Source organism: Ursus americanus, chromosome 5 (genome assembly GCF_024610735.1).
Source record: "Ursus americanus isolate L20-20 chromosome 5, mUrsAme1.1.p, whole genome shotgun sequence".
In the NCBI taxonomy this organism is placed as follows: domain Eukaryota; kingdom Metazoa; phylum Chordata; class Mammalia; order Carnivora; family Ursidae; genus Ursus; species Ursus americanus.
In genome coordinates this window covers 73,224,644-73,248,936 of record NC_142131.1, presented here as the reverse complement: position 1 = coordinate 73,248,936, position 24,293 = coordinate 73,224,644, and the positions used below count along the sequence as shown (strand labels likewise).

Genomic DNA, 24,293 nt, shown 5'->3' with positions numbered 1-24,293 from the left:
TCACCTAGGGCTCTGGGTGTGTGCTGTTGGCAGAAACTCCCCCGGGGTTGCGTGCTGCTCCAAGCAGGCCATCAAGGAGCCTCCTCACCCCACTCCCTGGGGAGGCAGCTGCTATTTCCAGCTCAGTGACTTGAGCAGGCCTCTCAGAGAAAGAGTGATTGCAAACCTGGCCTCCACCCTGCCCTCTTCCAGTGATTGCAACGCCTGGCTCTGGCTGGAGGTCTAGATTGCAAGATAAGGAAGGAGCGGGGCCAATTTTCTGGTGGCTTCTTGGCACTGAGTTCTTGTGTTTTTGCAGCAGCCACAAGCCCTACCTACATCCTTCCTGGAGACTCTAGGGTGGGACACAGCAAACTCCCCTCTTCCCACTTCCCCAGCCCCTGGCATGGAGGCTGTCTTGATTTGCTATGCTTGGAGCCTCCCTTTGCTGGGGGGGCTTCCATATGGCCCCCATTAGTGAAGGATGGTTTTCGAGGGGCTCCTGGAAATGTGTTGCAGGTGGGCTCCCGGGCGCTTGGCTTCCCTACCGGCCTCTCCAGCTCTGTTTGCTTTGCCTAATTGTGTTTTCTCTGCTGATTTGTCTGAGTAAAGTTTTTCTTCCGCACTTTGTGCAAGGTCTCCATGGTGCATCTGGTACCCATTTGGCTGGGGAGGGGGCAGAAGCAGGGTCGTTAATTGAAGGCTTGGCACCAGGCTGCAAGAAGCAAACTGAGAAGAGAAGCAAGTCCTGGGAGAGCTCAGGGAATGGGGTTGGCCGGAGCCTTTGTGCAGGGGCGCACACGCCACAACATCCGTCCTTGCGTTTGATTTCTGTCCAGAAACAGCCGCGAGGAGACTGAGGGAAGGACCTCAGGATGATTCTGGCGCTAGATTGCAACTCCTGCTTCAGCGTGCGCCTCAGGAGGGCCCATCTCTCTTGTGGGGGGGGGGGGGCATGGCTTCTCAACAGGTGGCCAGGGTGCCAGGAAGTCCTGCCTGTGAGGAGGGGGGAAGGCAGGGGCTGGAAAAGATACCTGGGTCTCCATTCTGGCCTTCCTCTAGTTTGGAGTTGGGTCTCTCCTTCTGCAGCAGGAATTTTGGCGCTGGACTCTGGTCTGCTTCCAGGATGCCGAGTAGAAGTAAAAGTGTAGCAACACCACTTGGAATCCCCATTTCTGGCGGGGGGCCCAGGGCCCGCCCAGCCGGGGCGGGGATGCTCCGTGCCCGTTCACCTGCCCGTCTGTCTGTGCCTCTGACTTTGAGAGACCAAAAGGAGCCCAGGCTCCAGAGGCACAAAGTTTCGGTTTCCAACTGCACTTCCAACTCCATGCATGCCATTCAGTGAATGCCTATTCATTTTGGAGCCTCGATTTCCCCTTCTGGAAAATGGGACCAATTACAGTGTTCCAAGCAATAAATGAAATGATTCAAAACACGTCAGCTCTGCACCTCTTTAATGACTGTACACATATTTCTTCTCCCTGTTTTACGGAGGAGGAAACAGGCAGAGACAAGCCAAGTGACTTGTCCACGGTCTCACAGCCAGGCAGGGAGCGTGACCCAGAGCTGGCACCCCTGGACAGGGCCATGGCTGGTGGTGGCACACTGAACACCAGCCCTCTCTCTTCGTTCCTCAGGCCTGCTGGAGCTGCTCAGGCCACCCAGAATGACAGCGACATGGGGCCAGCAGACAGAGTACAGGAATGAGACATGAGGAGAGGAGGCTGGGTCAGGAGGACACGCCAGGCAGGGAACCCGAGGGGAGCAGGAGGGGACGCAGGAACTGGGGTCAGCCAGCCCCGTTCCAGCCGCTCCCCACCCCAGGCCACACCTTCCCTACGCTGGGTGTTCTCGAAATCCACACAGTCTATTTGTGGCTTTGAGGATTCTGACCACCGGTCAGCCCTGGTGGCCTGCTGCTGCTTCTCTAAACATCTGCAGACTTAGGCCTTCTCCAAACATCTCCAGGCTTAGGGCTTCTCCATCTGATTGCTTTTCTCCAGCTGTGGGGTGCTTATAAGTGGGACCAACGTGCTCTCGGGACCTGGCTGCCTCCCTGCGTCTTCTGCAAGAGAGGCCGGTCTCTGATCTGGGTCCTGCTTGCACCCCTCCCCACCCCCCCCGCCTGCACGCTGTCATTACTGTGATGTCACTGCTCCCTGCACAGACCAGGGATCCCTCACGGAAAGAGGTGGCCTGTGTGCTTGCTGGCCGCACCCCTGGACTTCACCCAACCCTGCGAAGGGTGACCTACTTGGCTGCTGTGGATGGTGAAACTCATGGGAAGAGAGTGACCTGAGGGAGAAAGGAACATGCCTTCACTGGATGGATTTGAAGGACCCACACTCACTGGTCTGCCCAGGATGCCCTACTCCCGAAAGAGCAGTGGGGAAAGGAGCAAAGAGCACCATAGGGGAACAGGCAGGGGGAGAGGCCTCAGGGGGCGAGCTGAACAGCTGGCCGTGTCTCAGTGCCCAATTCTGTCCATATGTATGCACATCGGATCAGGCTGAGCTCTCTGGGCCTTGGAAGGGGTGTTGTCCCAGGCCCCCTCCCTGGCCTCAGCCCCCAGAGCAGCGGCGTTGGGCTGACAGGAAGGGCTGTGGGGTCAGTCCTGGGTGTGAGCCCTGACTCGGCAAGCTGGTACTCTGCTCGGAGCTTCAGTTTCCCCTGACGAGAACAGGGCTAGCAGTGGCACTCTCACCGAAAGACATGTCACCTAAGCTCCCTAGCACACGGTGTGTATTCAAGAGGAGACAGCACGGGGCGCCTGGGTGGCTCAGTCGTTAAAGCGTCTGCCTTCGGCTCAGGGCGTGATCCTGGCGTTCCAGGATCGAGTCCCACATCGGGCTCCTCCGCTGGGAGCCTGCTTCTCCTCTCCCACTCCCCCTGCTGTGTTCCTTCTCTTGCTGGCTGTCTCGGTCAAATAAATAAATAAAATCCTTAAAAAAAAAAAAAAAACTTAAAAAAAAAAAAAAAAAGAGGAGACAGCGCCTTCTTTGTGACCTTAACCAAGGTCTTCGGCATCGCCTCGCACTCCCATGGAAGCCTTTTGGAACGTACCTTCTTAGCTTCTAACAACTTACCTTTTTACCTCTTCCCTTCTACCCAGGCCGGTGCTCTCATGATCTTCCTGCTGGATGGCAGCCAGCTAGCCCAGGAGAGCAGGGACGTCTGTGTCTAAACTCAGGAGATCTGCACGAGTGACTTCCAGTGCTTTCTTGTCCAAAAGCTATGGTAAGCGGGCGGTGCAGCACCCATCACCTGATAAATCCAAGGCATCAAGAGGCAGACCTCTCAGGGGACAGAGGTCCCCGCAAAAAGCAGTCAACTTACGCCAGCTCAGTGCTGGCTGAGAGTGCAGAAAACCGAGAACGGGTGGTAGAAATAGACTATTAGTTATGACCTTGAGATCCACTGGGACAGGGGACCAGGGCTCGTTCTACTCACTCTCTTACATTAAGTCCTGACAGAGCTGCAGCTTTGGATAAAGACTCTGTTGAATTGGAGGGTCCATGATGGATATGAACGGTGCAAGGGACTTCCCTTGTGCCTCAGCTCAAATCCTCTCAGAGGGACCCTCCCTACTTGACAGACTATTGTGGAGTCCAGTCTGGACAGGCTTCAGAACAGCTCAGCCCGGCAGCAATGTGACAGTGTCTGCCCCAGGGCGTCCCTGAAGCTGCCCACGGCGTCCCTGAAGCTGCCCACGGAATGCTAGGCGCACACCCTGGGACAGCCTGGAGATGTGGGGGAGTTGGTGCAAGAGGCCACCATTGACCACTGGGAGACAGGATCCTGTAGGTAAATGCTCACCCATTTCGTTCCCTGAGCAGAGAAATCTGAGCTACACCTCCTCAGGCTCTTCAGAAGGTACTATGGGATTGGTCTGTTGCCCATAGGGGCAGCTAACTCAGTCCTACATCTTTGCCTTTCCCACTTCTCCCGTTTCACTCCTCAGGTCCTCTCTCTGGATCCCTGGGATCATTTCCCGTATAAACTACCTTCAGGTAAGCCTGTGTCTGAGGCACAGCTTTTAGGGGAACTCAAATGAAGACAGCCATTCATAAAGTTGAAAGAGGGAGGGGAAGGTGTGAAACCATCTTTTCTCAGAGTGCAAATATCATAAAGCCACCAAGCATGCTGGGTTCCTATTTGGGGTGTGCAGGAATGTGTTTAAGGTAAACCCTCCAGCACCTCTGTATTTTCTGCTACAACTTGGAGCATCTCAGCTGTGGTCACAAGATATGTGGATATGGATTTACTCTTGAATGGGCTCTTGCCAGATGGATTTGATGGGAAAAGAAAGACAAGAAAAATAAGAGAATTCATAAAGCAGTCATCATTAATGGTAAACCATGGTATGAAGCAGAACAAGGAGGCAAGTGAGGATATCAGGAGATATATATATATCTCCTTATATATAGAACCTCTTTATATATAAATAATCTTTGCATATATATGTGTATATATGTTATTTTGGTATATGTTTTGTATCTTTATAAAGAAAGATACAAAGATGGTAAAGTCAATGGATTGATATCAGGGAGATGTGATTTCAGGGTTTGGAACACAAGCATGAGACTGGCTGAGGGGGGAGTAGAGATTAAAGATTGTTAGAGCTGAGGAGGTCATGCAAGGTGTGGAATGGTCCACTATTCTACCAGGTTGTTAAGTCACCAAAAATGGTGACAGGAATAGGCATGGAGAGCCAGACGCTAGAGTCATTAATGAATGAAGGACCGTAGACTGGTAGGCAACAGTTGCAAGTAAGGGGCAGGTAGTAAAGTGTGGCATGAATTTCAAAGGATCCGGGGGTTTTGAAGGAGGAGGGAATGGAATTGAGTTACAAGTACAGTGGGACACCTCCCCCACCCTCGAGCCCTCTGATACAAGGAGAATGAAGGCAAGGCCCCAGTAGTGTCCACTTGAGAGGCTGCAGACAAGGTGGCATTCACAGGGGGCTGCCAACTTTCCATTCGGGCAAGATATGAAGAGACCTTACAACAGAAGACAAAAAGTACAGAGAGAGGCGCTTGGTGGTGACAGATCCTGTGTGTTGGGATGCATAGTATGTAAAGGTTGGGAACGTGGGCAAGGAGTGAGACACAGAGACAATACTTGCCTTGTAGGATTATTGCCAATTTGAGAGTAAGTTTATATAAGTGGCCAGTAGAGGATCTGGTGAAGATGATGGTGAAGATGATGATGATGAAGATGATGATGATGGTGGTGGTGGTGGTGGTGGTGGTCATGGTGGTAGTCAAGGTGATGATGGTGATGATAATGATCTCAAGTAGAGCAAGAGTTAAGGACACATTTCAGGTAAAGTCAGGAGAAGCATGGTCTAGGATTCAAGTGTCCTTGAGTCTCGTCCTGGTTCCTCTATGACTAGCTGTATGGCCTGAAACAAATCAATCCCCTTTCCTCTCTGGGCCATGGTTTCTTCATCTATAAAGTGACAGGGGTGGATAACATCAGTGGCTGTCACTCAGAAGTGGCAGAGTGGTCGTGTGTAAAATATAGATGATAATTTCCTGAAACACTTTTCAAAATGTGTATTTGCTCCCCCCTCTAAGCCCCCCAGCGTCTCCTTACCATCCCCAAGAGGTCAAATCTCATTCTCAGGTGAAGGGCCCAGAAGGTGCATTTTTAAAAAGTCTTCCACGTGATAGAATAAATGCGCCTCCCCCCCAGGTCCAGCCCTCTTTTTTTTTTTCTTTAGGGAACTGCTGTACCAAGAAGCTGGTCTTTCCTCTCCCAAATGTCATTGCTCAGAAAGTGATAGTGAGAAAGATGTGGTTTGTCAGGCAGAGCTGGGTCAGAGCATTTATCAGAGGGACCAGATGCCCTGAGCTCTGCCTTTGGTGGGCAGATGGCCAAAGAGCAGGCAGAGTTATTTTTACAGCTTTATTCTTTGGGCATTTCCCCCATTGAAATGCATAAGAATGAGCACTGAATCAGCACAGCTCAGTTTTCTTGCTGTTGTTTTTGGGTTTTTGTTGAATATCAGACCACACCATGCTGTTGGCCAGCCTAGGCATTGGCTATCCTTGAGCAGGGTGGCCCCTTGGCCAGTCCTCAGGGGGGAGCATAGGAAGTAGAGGTACAGTGGTGGGAATGAACCCAGCACACCAACCACAGGCCTGTGTCAGGCACCCGTCTGTGCCCAGCACCTAGAAATGTATTCAGCACATAGTAGGGATGCTACAAATACTTGTTAAACTGAAATTGAAGGGAAAGTAGCAGTAGCCCAAAAGGATAACAATTTAGGGGTATTCATTGGTTTTCAACTGCAGGAGAAAGCATGGCTGCAGAGAACTACAGTGTTGTGCCGAGCCAAACTAGCATCAAAGTGGAAGGGCAGAATAAAATCACTGACATGCAAGGACTCGACCCCCACAGACCCTCTCTGAGCAGATACACGCGACTGTTTCTAGCAAGAAGAAAAATGACCTTAAGAAAGTGATCAAGTCACCGGAAAGTGGTAAGCCAATAAACCTATAAGTTTAGTAGTTAAATCTAAAAAGTTTTTGATGGCACGGTGTGAAAAGTATTTCAGTGTGGTGGGTTTGGGATGAAGAAGAAAGAAAAAGCAGGCTAATTTTGGAATTGTATCAAATCAATAGATAACTTTTCAGGGAAAGTTTAGAGATATTGACAAATACCAGAGATTCATAGAAAGGTATGTGCTTAAATGTGTTTCCCAGTGTAAGGATGATCACCAGAAAAAAGTAGAAATAGGGTATATAATGTCAAAACTTCTGGAGGAAAAAAGAAATTCAAAGAATTCAAAATCCATTAGAACAGATGGTAGAAAAAAAAGGGGGGGAAGCTAACAAAGATATTTTTAAAATTGGAGACATGGAAAACATTAAATAAGGCTATAGAAATATCCAGTTATATTAGTTATCACAATATATGTAAATGGGCTAAGTTTCTCCTATTGAAAGACAGAGACTCACCAATTGGGTAAAATAAAATCCACTGTGGGCCATGATGTGAAAACGTTGGAAAGCTTAGTTTTGGAGTGTATACCCAGGAGTAAAATTTCTGAGTCAAAGAATATGTGCCTATTTCGTTTTACTAAATATTGCTTTATTGCTTTCCAAATTAATTGTATTAATTTACTTTTAGAGTAATGTTAGAGTTCCTACTGCCAAATATTGATATTAGTTACACTAAAATTTTTGCCAGTATGTCAGGTATAACATTGCTATTGTATTTTGTGTTACCTTGCATACTAATGAGGTTGAGCATCTTTACATGTGTTTTTGGCTATTCCAGTTTGGCTATTATGTGAATGGCTTATTCCTGTCCTCTGTCCACCCTTTTATACATTTTGGCCTGTTCTTATTGATTTGTAGACTTTCTCTATAAATTTGGAAAGTAACCTTTTGTCAGCCTCATACATTGCAATATCCTGTCCTTGTCTTTGATTTGTCTTTTCATTTTGTTTGTGGTATTTTTGAACTAGACTTGCTTAAAATGTAATGTAACCAAATTTTATAGGCTATACTTACTGTGACTTGTTTAAGAAATTGTTTTGTATTTGAAAGTCATAACCAGATTCTTCCTAGCCCAAATACTACTTCCTTCGGAGAGTCTTCTCCAGTCCCTCAAAGTAGATCATGTCTCGTTGTATGCTCTTGTGATACTGTTTTCTCTCTTTTGTACTTATCCCAGCTGTCATTATACATTTATTTGTGCGATTGACATAAAGTCTGACTCCTCCATATAAGACATGATCTGATATTCTCTCTTTCATTGTAGTATCTCTAGGGCGTAACTATCATAGTTCCTGCCATGTGATAGCTAACACTTCCTAAGTTCTTATTTTATGCAATCATTATTCTAGGACTTCACATGTACTCGTTTAATAGTTACGACAGACACATAAGAGAGGAACCACATTGTCCACATTTTAATGATATAGAAACTGGGGCACAGAGAGGCTAAGTGACATAGTCACTGTCACACAGCTAGTCAGTACCAGAGCCAGGATTCACACCCAGGTGGTCTGGCTCCATACCCTTTGCTCTCAGCTGTTAACGTATGTTCCTCCAAGGGTCGGAACTCAACAAATGTTTACTGGATGAAATGAGTAAGAAAAAAATCCACAATTTTAGCATAGTTTTCTCAGAAATAGAAATATCGTTATTTAAAAAAAGAAAACCGGTATATTTGAATAAAGAAACTACAAGCTGTATAAGTTATTTTTATCTGAATTACATATATTCTTTCAAATACTTATGGCGCAGTAACAAAAATGTACTATCTACTATGACTCAAAGGAAATCTCAATAAATATTAAGTAGCTGAATGTATTTAAATATATTTACTAGCCAAATGCAATAATACTGTAAATTAACTACAGAAGGAGAGCAAAAAACCACTTTTTGTTGTTGGTGGTGGTGTTCTTCTAAGTATAATTTACACTGTCAAATGCACAAGGATTCAGTGTGCAGCTCATAGAATTTTGATGTACACACCTCAGTAGTCATCATTCAGCTGAAGATCTAGAACATTTCCGTCACTCCAAAAAGATTCCTCCTGCCCCTTTCCAGTCATTCCCCCATCCAGAGACAACCACTGTCTGTTCTCAAACTTGATGTACTATTTATAGTAGTTATACAGTAGATATTCTTTTGTATCTGGCTTCTTCCACTCAGTATAATATTTTTGAGATGCATTCTTGATAGTTTGTGTGGCAACAGTTTATTTCTTATTTATTTATTCATTTCTTCTTTTTTAAAAGATTTTATTATTTATTTATTTAGAGAGCGTGAGTTGGGGAAGGGGCAGAGGGAGAGGGAGAGAAAGAATCTCAAGCAGACTCCATGCTGAGTGCGGAGCCTGACGTAGGGCTCAATCCCATGACCCGGAAATCATAACCTGAGCTGAAATCAAGAGTCAGATGCTTAACCGACCGAGTCACCCAGGTGCCCCTATTTATTCATTTCTTAAGTAGTATCTCTCTATGCAGATATATCACTGCTTGGTAATCCGGATTTCAGTTTGGGGTTATTGTGCATAAGGCTAATAGAGACATTTTTGTACAAGGATTTTTCTGAACATATGCGTTCATTTCTCTTGGAATACATACCTCGTAACAGAATCTCTGGTTTGTAGGGTGGGAGTCGGCTTAATTTTATTAGAAACTGCCAAAAAACTACCACTCTTTTCTGAAATGGTCGTGCCATTTTATACTTTCATCAGCGACGTAGGAGAGTTTTTGCTGTACTTCCGCACCAACCTTTGATATTTTAACATCTTTTCAATGGCAGCCCTTTGGTGGATGTCAAATGGTATTTCACTGTAGTTTTAATTTGCGTTTCCCTGATGACTGCTAATGTTGACTACCTTTCACACGTGTTTTTGGCCATTCACGTGTATTCTTGACGAGCTGACTGTTCAAATTTTTATTCATTTTATAATGAGCTGTCTTTTCAGTATTGATTTGTAGGAGTTCTTTATGTCTTCTAGGTACAATTACCAGGACATTTTAGTATAGACTTTTAAATAACTCCTAGGTTAAAGAGAAATCTTACTGAAATGACAAAGAACTCAGGAGTAAATGACAATGTGAGCACAGTAGTAGACAAAAAGTTTGTGGGATGCGTGCAAAATGATACTCAGAGGACATTTTATAGCTTGAAGTGTATCCTAGTTAGATAGCGAGGCAGGTTTTTTTCAAGGATTTTATTTTGGGGGCACCTGGGTGGCTCAGTTGGTTAGGTGTCTCACTCTTAATTTCTGCTCAAGTCATGATGTCAGGGTTGTGAGATCGAGTCCTGTTTTGGGCTCTGCTGGGCATGGAGCCTGCTTAAGATTCTCTCTCTCCCTCTCCCTCTGCCCCCACCTCATGCACATGTTCTCTCTCTTTGTAAAAAAAAAAAAAAAAGAAAGAAAGAAAAGAAAAGAAAAGAAAAGAAAAGAAAAGAAAAGAAAAAAAGAAATGTTATTTTTAAGTAATCTCTACACCAACATGGGGCTCAAATTCACAACGCTGACACCAAGAGTCATATGCTCCACCAACTGAGCCAGCCAGGCGCCCCATCAAAGATTTTTTAAAAATAAACTGAACTTATGAATCAAGAAGCTAGATAACAAATTATAAAGTAATCCCCCAAAAGATAGAAGGAAAGAATAAATAAACATGAGAATATGTGGGGTTAGTGGAGTAAATGCAAAAAAGAAAAATGACGACGGCTTTGATCGAGGCCAATTACGAACAAGGAGGAAATTAATGAAACATTAGAAATAAGAAAGGACGTATATTGTGTTAGGAGATTTGAAACATAAAAACACACCATACTCAACTTTTTAAGATAAATTTGCAAATGGGGATTTTAAAATGGGTGATTTCCTGGTAAATATAAATTCTAAAATTGACTCAAGAGAGAGAAATAATTACAGAAACATGTAAAAGTTAGGCCAAGTTAGTCATAAAGCTCAGATCACCAAGAAACAGATAATTTTGGGGTTATATCACTTCTTTCAGAGCACAGGATAAACTTGGAAGCTTCTCATCTCATCTGCGAGGCTTGCGTAACCATATAACAAGACTAAACAAGGATATCGGGGCGGAGGGGAAGAAAATATAGATCAATCACATTTATGAACAAAGACACCAAAATCCTAAATAAAACATTAGTAAATTAAATCCATTTGTGTACTAAAAGAATACTTCATCTTAACTAAGTAGGGCTTATCCTTGGAATGCCAGGATATTTCAACATGAGGAAATCTATTAATGCAGTTCATTTGATCAGGAGTTAAGAGAAAAAAACCATAAAGTCATCCTGATAGATTCCGAAAAAAATATTTTAATGAGTTCAACGAAGTCCCATTTATGATGTAATGAACGACTTAACAAAAAAGAATTAAAACAGACTCATTTTAACAAAGGAAAGAAACCCCTCTACAAACGTCATATTCAATGGTGAATCACTAGTTTGAAATCAGGAACAAAGACAAACACTATTATTATTCGACATCCTAGCTAATGGAATAAAATAGTATAAAATAACAAAATGTATAAATATTGAAAAAGAAGAGACAAAGCTGTTTTTACTTGCAGACCATATAATTGTCTGTTTGGAAAATCCTTGCAAATCAGCTGAAATATGATCTGAACTGATAAGAGAATTTCAGCAAGTTGGCCAGATACTACACCCATTAAGAAGCAATTGCAAAATGTCATGAGAAAAAAAAGAAGATGACATTTTTGGAACTCTGAGCTACCCAGAATAAACTGAAAAATGTGTAAGAACGACCCAGGGAAAAAAAAAAACCAAATGGAAACAATTTCCCACCAATTGAAGGAAACTACGAACTGTAGGAATTACGAAGGGGCCTGTATGGATGAGATGGGCCCACGCTGTAACAGTTGACCAATGACTTCCCATTAAGACCATGGCTTTACTCTCTCTCATATAGGGTTTCCCAAAATTTAAATTCACGATTCCATGCACTTGTCAGAATTAGATGTTATTTTAGCCCCTTACCCTGATGACCCCAAGCCATTTGTTTATTTGTTTTTCAAATTGAGGTGTAGGTTTTGCAGAACTGAAAGCTCACCCCAGAATGACCGCTGGCCATGTGTTCACGGCTCAGTTCAAGCAAGTCAGTCGCTGTGGTTTCTAGAAAGAAATAAAGTGGGTTGGAGGGGTGAAGACAGCTCTTGGCTGGTCTTCGGGCAGCAGGGAAAGACTGGGATCTGGTAACAATAGTGATCATGGAACCATGGAGTTAATGTTATCAAAGCATATGGGGGGTGGGGAGTTAGAGGAATGTCTGTCCTCTGGTTATCCTGAGATATTTTCTCAGTATCTTTTGAGGACTGAGTTCATGTGCCATTTTCCTGCTTTCAGAGATAGGCTGGCATCAACAGTGGCAGTTCTCAAGCTCTCGTGAGTTTGTATGTGTGTGCCACGTATTTGAAACTGGCTTGCAGACCCATTGAGGCATAATCCTCGCATCCTGGCTGGGGTCTGCAAGACATTGGGACCTACCTTGAGAGTGAATTTTTTCAAGGGCTTTGAAGCTTAAGGGGGACACAGTGAAAAAGCATTAGATGGTCAAGGTTCTTGGAACCCTGATAAAACATTTTAACACCTTAGTTGCTCCCAGTCCCAGGAGCGCAGTCTAGGCTGATGAGAGATAAATTCGCATCAGGAACACTTAGGCTACACTGGGGATTTGCCTCTTTCTCCAGTGACCTTTGTCTGCATGGACAATGGAGACTGTGGGGCTGGGTGATTTCCAGCTGGGGACAGGAGTCCGGGAAACCACCCGCTGATCATTGCCCTTCTCCCAACCCTCCTAAGGTCCCTGAGAGCAAAGCAGGCAACCTACTCCAGGCCCATTTTGACATCTGGCCGATGACAGAGGGAGTAGCAGAAGCAGGGGAGGGAGTTTGCCGGGATTAGGGCAGGACTGAACTTGAGGGAAAGTGGGCCGCTCCGGAAAGGTGGGCTGTTCGTCTTCCTGAGTTTTTGTGTTCTCTTCTGCAAATCCCACCTCTCCCTACCTGGTCAGGCGTAGCCAACACACCTGCCAGGCAAAGTTCTTCTGGGACGCCAGCAAGCCGGGTACGATCTCCACTCCACGTCAGGTTTTGCATCTGTTCTCAAGTTCACGGCTTAGCTCTGCCTTCAGTCCAGTTAGCATAATGACATGCATTGTCTTTGCTTGGAGGTACCTCCTGTCCTGGGGGGAAGGAGGTTGAATACTTGAGTTTCAGAATATGATGATGAGATCCATGCCACAAAACGAGGAGCCCGGTATTTAGCTGGCCAGCTTCCTTTCAGGCTAACGGGGGACATCCCACAGAGTGGAGATTTTAAAGCAATAACATCCAAGCGCTTAGAGAGGTATTTTAAAGCCACAATTTAAAATTATAATCCTATTAAAAAACCAACAGGTTTGGCAGTAATGAGATTTTTTTTTTCCCCCAGAATTCTTACTTTGCATTCGACCCTGAATGTGCCTGCTTCCCCCTCCCCTTGGAGCATCAACTGTTAGGCTGTTCGTGGGGTTTGACATCGAGTTCATTTGGCTCCAGCCACTCTGAAAAAAGGGAGATTTTTTGTTGTGTTTGGTTAGGTGTTTTATTTGTTCGTTGGTTTGTTTGTTTTGCTTGTAAAATCTACATTCTTGAGGGCATTTGGAAAGGGTACTTGAGTGGAATTCAGTATCTTTACAAGGCTGAAAAATCAAATAATCACATGATGAAAAGGAAGGCCAGAAATGGACATTGCCTGAGTTTGCCAGATTTTGTTCCAGAGGTTGGTAACCTTCTGTTTCAAAACAGGAAAGAAGCGAAATCGTGGGGAGTCACCTACACACGGGCTTTGCTAGATAATTATTCAGCTGACAGTTCAGGGAGCTTAACAAACCCTGCTCTCCGGTCTCTGAAGACTGAATTCATTATGTCTTAAACAAGGAAAAAAAAAAAAAATCCCCTTTGGGATTTTCAGATCTGAGTGCTTTCTTTAAATATGTGGTTTACCTGTTTAAGGTCTTGGCAAAGAAAGTAGAAATGCCTATCTTAACAGTTACATCTCAGGCTTTAATTATTCCTATTTTTGATCTTGTAGCTGTAACTCTAAATTAAACAGTCTTCCTTTAATGTGGGTAGGTGCTTTTAAAAAAGCCTTTCAACTTGTAGACTTAAAAAAAAAATTTTTTTTCCCTTGCGTGAACAGCTTGGGTGGGGAGAGAAAAAAAAGTGCCAACTACGGCCTTTTTGTTTTACTGGGAAGCTGATGGGCAATTATTTGGAAATGTCTGGAGTGTATTGTGCCACATAGACGGGCGAGGTGTGAGGAGTGCTCAGAGTTGCCCACGGGGCGGGGGGGGGGGGCAGGAGATAGACAGGTGCGTACTTTCTTCCCACCCTGTCTTTTACCAGCACCTTCTGTGAAGATAACTTTGTTCCTGAGCCGCTTTCAGGATGGTGAGGATTGGGGTTGGGGTCTGGGTAGGAAGGAGGATGTGGGGTAGGGTTTGGGAACATGATTTCCATGACTTTTCCCCACGTGGCCGAAAAAGACAGGTGTCCCTCCAAGAATGCTCCCTTAATTCTCCTCCTCTGTTGTGGAAGACTTTACAAAGATGGCTCTTGAGGAGAGATATTAAGAAGAACCGAAGCAGCCCACCTTTAGGGAGAGCGAGGGATAGAGCCTCAATCCCCTTTTTCTTCCATCTCCCACCTTGGTGTGGGGTTGAGCCTGGTGGCGGTGGCAAGGTTGACATGTTAGGGTATATTGAGTTTTTTTAAATTAAGTCTCCATCAGTTGGTAAAACACAGATATATATTTCTCTGCGTGTAGCTGGGGAAGGGTGGCTCTACAGAAACGTAAGTAAACAGTTCCGGAAGAAGAGGAACTGTCCCCAGAACAGGAAGGACTGAGCTGCCCCTGGATCATGATAAACAGGCAGAGCGAGAGAGAGTCCAACTGTGTGTTGCAACACAGTGGATTAACTGTGCGTCCTGGTGGAGAGCTGACTGGACAGTCTCTACTCCTTCCCTCCTGCAAGGTCAAACCTCTGACGAACCCACGGATTAGGAGATGTCCCTGAGGCATCAGAACACAGCGACAGAGCAGTCAGCAGGAATATGGGGTTTGCTGTGTTCCGGACGCTCTTGCGACTGCTTTCCCTGCGTCCTCTCATCCAGTCCTCAGGACAAGTCTGTAAAGGAGGAGCTATGATTAGCCTTGTGCTACGGTTGCAGAAAAGGAGACGCAGCAGATTTAAGTAACTCGGCTCAAGCCGCATGCATGGGAAGCAGCAATTGCAGTGCGGGTAGTCTGAGACCAGAGTCCATGCTAGGCATGACTGAACATGTAATAGTAAAAAAACAGATTGAGATAAACAGTAAGTGCGAGTAGGAAATGCCGCTGTGACTGAGACTTGGAGGACATCAGATGGATGGTGGGAAGTTCTTCTGGAGGGACTCAGAGGTAGTCCAGAGGAGGAGAGGAGAAGGAGGCTTTTCCATGTGTCTTATCGGAGCCACAACCCAGAGTCATGAAGTCCCTGCTGCCTTGCAGCTCAATGTGGCCTCTGTCTCAGGGCAGGTGATCTCTAGTGGGAATCAGGTGGAAATGGTCCCCTGCTCTGTTGACTTCCGCCTGCCCCCCACCTGCTCCAGGGGCTGACTATCTGCGGGTGATAGGGAAGTGCGCCCCCTGCTGGTGGTGGATTTGCAGGCTCAGGGCTGTGCCGGTGCAGTCTAAGTTGGTAGACTTGGTCCAAGTTGGGAGACCAGTCCAGAAGGAGGATGAGCTGCTTGCTAATGGTTGCCACTGGTGGAGAGATACCAGATGGTTCGTGGAATTGCCTACCAGCCAACAGAGAAGCTCAGTAGACTCAGTACCAATAGACGCTGAACATCAGAACGCTGTCTCCAGCATGACCCTAGGAAGGAGTTACCCTCTCCTCACAATGAAGGCAGTGTGGGCTTGGGGAGGGCCGCTTGACCCTAGCTAGTCAGCTGGCAAATGCCAGAGGCAGAATGAGTGAACCGAGGCTACGCGCTCGATCCCATCGGCTTAGCGGTGGGGGCCACGCAGAGACTCTGGCTATTCCTCTTTGTGCCAAATTATACAACCTCTCTTTTCTAATTAAGCTTGGGTGCGTTCGAGTGCCCAAACCTCACCTAAAAGTTATTTTATGATTCCCATGGAACTCTAATGAACGGAGGTGTGATTGCAGTCGTTGGGGCTTTGAGGAGGGTGGCAGAAATGACTAATTTCTCACCTTCATCAACAAATGGCTGAGGCGGTGCTATAAGACTGAGTGAAGTCACAGGTGCAAAAAAAATCGGGGCTGTTGGCTCACAGCCATGAACCCCTTCATGCTCTCCACAAACCAGAAGGTTCTTCAGCCCACACTCCTTCTCTGAGATGAGACATGGAGATCATATCAGACTTAGCTCCTGTGATGCTCTGTCCTTGGGAGGCTTTGGGGGAACAGAGAAGGGTTTTGGGGACCCTTGGGACACAACAAAATATGAACTACGTGGTACTAAACACTTTCTACCTGCTAAGTATTTGGCATCAGCTCTCTCACTGAATTAGTGCACCAACCTTATGAAGTGAGGACTGTTTCAAACCCAGTTTGCGGATGAGGAGATTAAAACCTTAGTAGATGAAGTCTCTTGTCCGAGAGTTGTGGCCCCAGAGCATAAGCCTAACCATTAGGAATATTCTCTCTCCCACTCTGATGACATTAGCTTACACACAGCTGTTGGAATGGGTTGAGTGTGTGGTCCAAAAGGAAACCTGGTTCTGCCCTATTTTTCAGGCCCCTGACCCCTTGGCCTGGGAGGCCGTGGGAGCCCTGAAGAGGGCGGTCACCCAGCTCTAAGAGGAAGGAAGCACCTCATCATTTCCCCACATGAAGCCTCCCACTTCCTCACCTCCAAATGGATTTGGAAGAACTTCTAGGGTTCGGCCAGGGATGAAGGGTCTGAGGGATACAAAGGGGTCTTCAGGGCTACGTTGTCTCAGGTCTGGTCAGGGGGTCCAAATATATCTTTAAAAGCCAAATCTGAGTGATAGGCTGGAAACTTCAAAGTTTATATCAAGAAAAGGAGTTTGTAAACTACAACTAGGACTAGATACACAGGATGATTTTCCCAGGTGGTGTTTCCCTCAGAGGAAATTGTAATTTGTAATTGTAATTACAATTGTAATACAAAGCATGGGATTCACTCAAAGATACCTTCCTCCACAACTTGCCTCAAGTGTAGGGCTCAAATTAACACAGGTAGCCTTGAAATTTCCTCTCCAAATGGTAGTACGTATTTTGGAAGTGAGAATATCTTTGGAGATAGATCATTTTTGACATTGATACAATCTCTCCATTTTATAGCTGAGGAAAATGAGACCAGGCTTTCTCAAGGTCATTCCTTGGCTGACAAGGCTGAGACTTGAACCCATGTCTCTTAGCCAAACAAATCCAAATCCCCAGACTTGATTATGGCCAGTGGCTCACTCATGCCTTTGAGGGCTTGAGGCTTTTGTATAGGTCAGGAGCATCTGGAGAAATCCCTCCTCATGATCCCTCTTCTCAGAAGAAAATGTGATATTCAGGCTGTTATAATGTAGTCTTAAAGAATAATGTTTAGGAACTCATGGGTGGACTTTTAAACATCCAATTCCCTGCTTCCATGAGAACAAAATAGAAACTTGTTGAAAACCTATCCAAAATATTTGATATCACACGCATGCCTTTGTCACTAGAGTTTAATAAGCAAAACAAACATTTTCACGTGACTCAAGATCCTGCAATATCTCAAGGTCATTGTCCTAGAGATCTCTGTGTGAAGCTTCTAAGAAATCACCTGGTCTGACATTTTTTTTTTTAAAGATTTTATTTATTTATTTGACAGAGATATAGACAGCCAGCGAGAGAGGGAACACAAGCAGGGGGAGTGGGAGAGGAAGAAGCAGGCTCATAGTGGAGGGGCCTGATGTGGGGCTCGATCCCAGAACGCTGGGATCACACCCTGAGCCGAAGGCAGACGCTTAACTGCTGTGCCACGCAGGCGCCCCTGGTCTGACATTTTTTAACTGACTTTTTTTGGCCTTTTGACCTTTTGTGTTTATAAGAGTAGATGGTTAAATGTCTAATTAATTGAGAAGTTATGGTTGGTTGAATTCTGGTTAGTTGAGGTCTCTGCTCTACCAAATAGACTGTAAAGAATATTTAATGGGCATAGAAACACCTTGATATTTGTAATACTACTGTGCATTCTTCCTCACATAGAGCGTGTTCACTGTAAATCCTATGGGAAAAAAGTAAAACACCTGAGTGACACCCAGTTTAGAATGTCCCTGTCTTGTAAAGTCTCTCATCTTGTGTCACTGTCTACAAGGCTCAAGGAATCAGAAAGAACAGGGTTTTGACCTCTCCTCAGGCCACATTTGCTCTGTGCCCCTGCTGCTGGCCCCACCCAGAGGGAGACATGAGGGCTGCCTTCTTCCCTGCTGTGACTTCCGTGTTTCGAGTCTTCAAATGGGCAGCCCTTCCGGCAGGAGAGATCAGGTGCCCATCTTCCTCCCGCTGAGGCAGTCAGGTTACTCCGTAATCTGTATAAATGGCAGTGCCTTCGCCTGCTTTGGATCATCTTCTCTGGGTCCTAAGAGCTTTTGTCCTCCTTCTTTTAATGAAATAGAATAGCAACAATTAAATGTATTCTTAATGTAATCACCCTTTCCCTTCTGGGCCTTGGGAAAGCAAGTCTCCTTAAGTCGTCTGGTGTGTGTGTGTGTGTGTGTGTGTGTGTGTGTGTGTGTGTGTGTGTGTGTGTTTCCACAGGCTTATTTTCAGGGAAGGGATAGAGCCTTCTTGAAGCTAGACAAAGTAAAGAGAGCTAGTGTTTAGGTCTATGGGCAACAATGAGGAAGTCTAGAAACCTAGGAGAGAGACCAAGGTAGAGGTACCTGGGTCATCTGGAAATGGAGCAGAAGGATTCAAGGGGGCTCCAGCAGAGTCGTCACCCAAGTACTACATCATCAAGACAAAATGCCTACATTCAAGTGTCCCCTGGTATCAAGGGATACCAAGTGTCCCTCTAGCTCACTCCTGGCCATCAATGGCTTCTTGTGCTTGTCCATTGCCGCAGCTCACCCTTACCTTTGGCTGCTTCGGTTCTAAATTTACTTCATGACTCTTCAGAAGTAATTTCTCCCACCAGTGGGAAATTCTCTTATTCATGGCTCCTGTTCAAGAGAGAGAGAAAGAAGGAGACAGACAGAGAAAGACAGAGGGAATGTAATAGATTCAGTTCTTTCTCTTCCTTTTATTGAGTTATTTTCTTGGACATCCTATGGCTCATAGGTCATTGAAAAGGTATCAAATGGTTTCTTTTTGTGGGTTAGGCCTCCAACCCCTGACCCAATAAGCTGTGTAGGAGGGATATGGATGGGGGAGAATGGTTCAAAGGTAGGCCCACCTAAGCTGCAAGGGCTTTACATGGCTTGGTTTCCCTTTGAATAGAGTACCCACCAGCATTTGAGTGGCTTTTTAGAGGATCCAGAATCTATCCATAAACTATTGCTTCCACGAAAGACCTGGTTCCATAGGAGACCTGAAAAAGCTGGGAGAAAGTGAGAAATATGTCTTTGGCTCTTACAATCCAATACACATTTTTCAATATGAGAACAAAGCCCATGGGTGACCTGGCTGTTTTGGAGTGGAATAGGAGAGACACACCCACAGCCTCTGTGCCTGCCCCGTGCCCAAACTTCCAGTCCTACTCTGGAATCAAAACCGTATCTTCATCACCAGCACACGTGTACACACGCCAGGAGGCAGGGACAGGAACACAGGGGCTTGGGGAACGTGTGAAATTGCCCTGCGGTCTTGATTGGGAAGTCTCCCGTTGCCCCTGTCTTGTTGGCCTGAACCAAGCAGCCGGCAGTAGCTCCTGCCCTTTCAGACAGAAATGCCTACAGAGCTGCTATTGTTTCCCTTAGGTGACAAATGCCATGAGCCTGGGCCAGCCAAGCCATCCTGGAGTCCAGCTGCTTCCGCGCTACCACATGAGAAAGGTGCTTTGTTTTAATTGTCACATTTGTTGTTTGGAAGGATGCTCTTCAACCACGGAATTTTCTGGGTGACCTTTTCTGTAAGAATTGCATGCAAATGTCTCAGTGGAAGGTCATGATTGGTCTGGAAAGGTTATCTCCATTTGTCTAGACGGCCGTCTTCACAAAAGAAGAAAGTTCAGGTAAGGAGCCCAGGGCTGGGGTGTAGGCGGGGAGAAAGGTCATCTGGTCTACCCCACTCTGTCTGCCGAGCCCCACCTGCAGGAGGCTGCGTCCATTTGCTCCTGGCCTCCCACGGTTTGCCTCGGCCTAGAATAACCCCGCTGGCTGAGGCGCCATCTTGAAGCTTGCCCCAGATCGCCCGTTTCCTGGGAACAGGCTCCCTTTGAGCAGACGTAATACATCCTCCAGTTGCCCTGAGATAAGCCATGTAGCGAACTCTCTCATCCGAACACCTGAGGCTCTCTCGATAGATTCTGGAAGGGTTTGTTGAGGGGACAACTTACTAATGGTTTGCTCTTCAAACAACACGATTTGAACAATTGCCCTTTCTGAACCAGATCCAAACCAAACCAAAACCCAGAATCTCTCTGGAAACTCGGCTGAGGTGAATGTGCTCCTTATTACCACAGAGCAATCTGATAACCCCCTCTCCCCAACCTCAGGCTGGCAACGGGAGAGGGATGGATTTTCAATGAGACACACGCAGATTGAAGCTGCCAGGGAGAAAGGCCTCTGTCGTGATTTATGTGTGTGGAGGGGTGGGAGGTAGATTTCTGGCCCCTCTGCCTGGTCACTCTCGCTGAAATCAGACTGTTTATTTTCCTTCTGGGTAGATGCCTTGAGGCAGCATTATTAACCTTGGAGGTCACCCAGGGCAGGGGTGGGAGAGAGGGGAGGCAGGGAGCATGAAGCCTTGGACGGCGCAGTGCGTGAGGGAGAGTAGAGAAGGTTCCAGAGGCGTGAGGGGATTGCCATGACAGAGGAGTGCGAGGTTCTAATGAATCATGTCAGCTGTTGACTGGGGATTCACAACAGCTGCACGCACAAGCCGGGGCACAGTCCTTGGGGGAGCAGGTGGTGGTGACGTGAGGGCCGGCCTGCCCCGACCTGCCTCCGTTAGCTGTAATTATGCTTGTGACTTCTGCTCGGGGGACAGCAAGGAGCCATCCAGGCCTGTCGGGACTACCAGAGCCCCGCATTTTGAGCCCGTGGTCAGTCAGCTGTAAAAATGGGCCACAGTTGGCAACAACAGAAGGAGTCGGAGGCCTGAAGCAATTTTTCTTTGAAATCAGCTTCTAAATTGCAGGGAGTCCGAGTAAATTGACACATTTACTAGCTTGAGCTCCTTTCCCTGTTCCCGCTTCATTGCCTTGGCCCGGCCTCTCCTCGATGGAGCTGTCCTGGGCCTGGGGGGCGGGGGTCGCTCTGCTCTGTTTGGGGGGAAAGGGGGGTGATTTCTCTGGGCACACATTTTCATTGCTGACACTAACGAGTGTGGAGTGCATTTCAATTTACCAACTGAAAACCCTTTTTTCACAAAAGAGACCCGTAATCTGCCAGGGTGGGGGGCGGGGGCCCCCATAAAATAAAAAGCAAAGAAGTAGCAAGTGCACATTGCACGATAGATACAGGTTGCCGCACAGGGTAGGCTCCCTGGCCCATCTGGCCTCCCGGGTAGAGAAAGCCACTTCCTTAGGTGGCAGAATTCTCTGATAATGTAGCCAGCGTGAATCCCGGCATGTTTCCCGCCCTCACGGGAGCTGAAATCACATGACAGAGCAGGGCCTCGGGAGTCTCCCGATCGATAGGCTGCTTAGCAGCTGCAACATCTTCCTCGCTCCGCCTGGATCTGCTGCCCGGCCCCGGGCAGCCTTGACGTTGTCGGGGAGGAAGGTGGCATTGACCGTGGTCGGTCTCTGGGCGTTTGAGCGATGGAGCTGCGGGCACAGGCGGGAATGCAGATCCCTGTGCGGCTGCTGGCTGGCTGGGCACAGGATTTCATCCTAAGTCTCAGGCTCCTGGTCCCTCAGTGGGGAGCGCAGCAACTACGTGAGGCAGCGACGAGGTCCCAGCACCAGCATACCGTACCTGCCCTGAGTGAGCATCTGCTAGTTTTCATGCTCACAGGAGATCGTCAGGCTCACATTTTTCATTCCCAACGCTGGGGGAGCTCAGGCAGGGGGGGATCAAGTCCTAGCATCATCCTCAATGTGAGCCCCGACTTTCTGCCTCCTATTCCGTACACACAGTCCTCTAGCGAGCTGGGTCGGGGCCTTTTGAACTCTGACCTCTGCTCCTTTGCTGTTGCCCTCCTCCTCCCTCCCCGATCTGTCTGTCCTCACGCGCTGGTGGAAGTCTCACTCCTCTGGGGAGTCTCCCCCAAATCCCCCAGAAGGATTCCTAGAGCACTCATTAGCACCGCTTGTCTCTTACCCAGTGTAACACTGTGATATTAATTAGCTGCCGGTGAATCCACGTCGCTGCTGAAGCCAGAGGGCACGAGCGGCTTTCTCTGTGTCTTTACATTTTCCTTACTCCCCAGCCCAGGGGCTTGGCGCCAAATAGGTGCTCAGCCAATGCCGGCGAATTCACCGGCCGCCGTAAAAATACAGAGTGGGCTAAAAACTGGCCAGAGGACCAGAGCTTGTCGGGATTGTCTGTGGAATTGACCAAGCACCTTCTAGGCCCAGGGATGGGGCAGTGAACAAAACACACAGGACAAGAATGCACGCCCTGCGCTGGGCTCAGTGGTTCTTCTGCAGGTGGGCGCGAGGGACGTGGAGGTGGAAGGTCCCCACGCTCTTGACAAGTATCAGGGTGGTTTGTACTCTAGCTAAACTGGGGCTGCAGTCCCCTGAATTCCCTATCCCGAATGGTTCCAGGTGAGCACTCGGCCTGAGACCAAAATTGGGAAGCGGGAGGTAGAGCAAGGGCTGGAGTTCTCAAGGTTGAAATGTGTTGCGGGGAGACTGGCTACTGTATCAGCTTGTCCACACCCAGGGGGCACGGGGCAGCCCCTAGCTTTGGGGGTCTGCTACCTCCCCCCAGACCCCCTGCAGCTTCTCCCAGCCCAGCTGTGCAGCACGGGGGGCCAGCCGCTCCTGCATGCCACCCGGAGCATCAAGGTGACAGGAGACAGAAACAGGTTCCGCTCCCCGTGCAGGTTCTGGCTGTCATGTGAGTCTCAGCTCCCCTTTGCAGGTTCCAGTTTGTTCTTGCTGTCACCCACATCCCACTTTCTTCTCGCCTGATGGCCTGGCTGACCTCTAGTCATGCACAGACTGCCTGGCTAGCCCCCTCCAGCTCAATCTAGCCCCTCCAGGCTGTACAGCTCCTTCCTTGGGAAATCACCCACAGTGGTTCTGCTTCCCTGAGTCAATGCCGCCTGATCCCCGGCGGATAGCAGATCCCGTGTGTGGCCCCTCCTACGGCAGGTAGGGTGGTGGCCACGCCTTGTCGTCTAAGAGGGTTCACGTGCTCTGAGTCGGCATGGACCCTGAAAATCCCCATCGTAGGGGCGAGGGACTGGGGCGCCCACTGCTCCCTGTCTCTCCTCGGCTGTTCAGGTCCGGGCTGGGGTCGCTGCAGAAGTGGTGGGACTTCCTTGTGCACATGACCACGACTGGAGGAACAGTCGGATCATCAAGGAACGCGTGTGAGAAAGATGCACAAGGTGCCTCGGGTGGCCATGACTGGCCTGGCTTCAGTGAGAGATCCCCGGGAATCCCATTTCCCAGATTCAGGGTATGCATTTGCCTTCCAAGCAGCAGCGGCAGCTGGACCTGGTCCTCCAGTGAGGATACGCAGGCACTAGCTGGGGCCGCAAGCATTTTCATAGGAGTCGGCCCTTGGGACACAGCGCTGGAGGCACGTTCCCGCGGGGCCAAACACAGCCCTCCCGAGCAGCAAGCCTGGGTGGATCCCAGGCAGGTCGAGATGAGGAAAAACATCCAAAATGGATGTACAATACACAACAATGTAAATATTCACGTGAGGAAAACATAGGGACAGGGAAAAAGGAAAGAAGTGGAAACAGTAAACCTCCCGAGAGGCTGGGATATGGAGTGATAAAATGGAATCGCCAAGTCTGTCACCAGAGTGCCATAACTTTGTCATCCTTCCCACGCAGTGCTGTGCTATTTTGGGTTCTGGTTTGTTGTTTCTCTTTTCTTTTCCCCCTCTCTCACCTCTGTGTGCCCAAGATGTCTGACAGACAAACGCGTAAAAAAAATGCTTTATTTTCCCCTGCATGGATGGAGAATTTATTACCAGAAACGCATCTCCGAGCTGTCTCCTCCGTGTCATCATGCTCTGCCCTGCAAAAGATCTCATCTGAGAGCAGAAACCTAATTAATTTGCCCACGATGGTCTTGTGCCCAGGAACTGAAACCCTGTTGCTCTTCACTCCGAGGATTCTTTCCCTTAGCCATGGATCCAAGCCGAACGGAAAACACCTGCCAGCCTCCCTTCTTGCAAAGACAATGTGCGTCCCCTCCCCCTGACACACACGGTGTCCACGCTTTCTCTGTCCTGCTTTGTCCAATTTCCTTTGTCAATGGGAAAAAAAGGCAAAACAAAACAACAGAAAGAAACTTGGAACTCTTTTGAGGACAAGGAAGGAGAAGCCAGAGGAAGTGGAAACATTTGATGTTATCTGATTACCATCTGCTCACCTAAGTGAGACACTGAATCACATGAACAATCGAGAGCCTGGATAAACCACCAGGAGGCAGGTGGTCGTCC

The 24,293-nt window shown here is 47.4% G+C and overlaps 1 long non-coding RNA gene across 1 annotated transcript in view; it reads left to right on the top strand.

Annotated features, from left to right (window-relative positions):
• The first annotated feature begins 962 nt into the window (after positions 1–962).
• The window catches only part of LOC123790438 (uncharacterized), a 55,518-nt gene continuing 32,187 nt past the window's right edge, over positions 963–24,293 (top strand). Inside the window, exons 1-4 of the long non-coding RNA XR_015724601.1 lie at positions 963–3,216; positions 3,941–3,989; positions 6,279–6,466; positions 19,588–19,729. This is a non-coding gene — a long non-coding RNA (uncharacterized LOC123790438). The remainder of the gene's footprint in view (positions 3,217–3,940; positions 3,990–6,278; positions 6,467–19,587; positions 19,730–24,293) is intronic.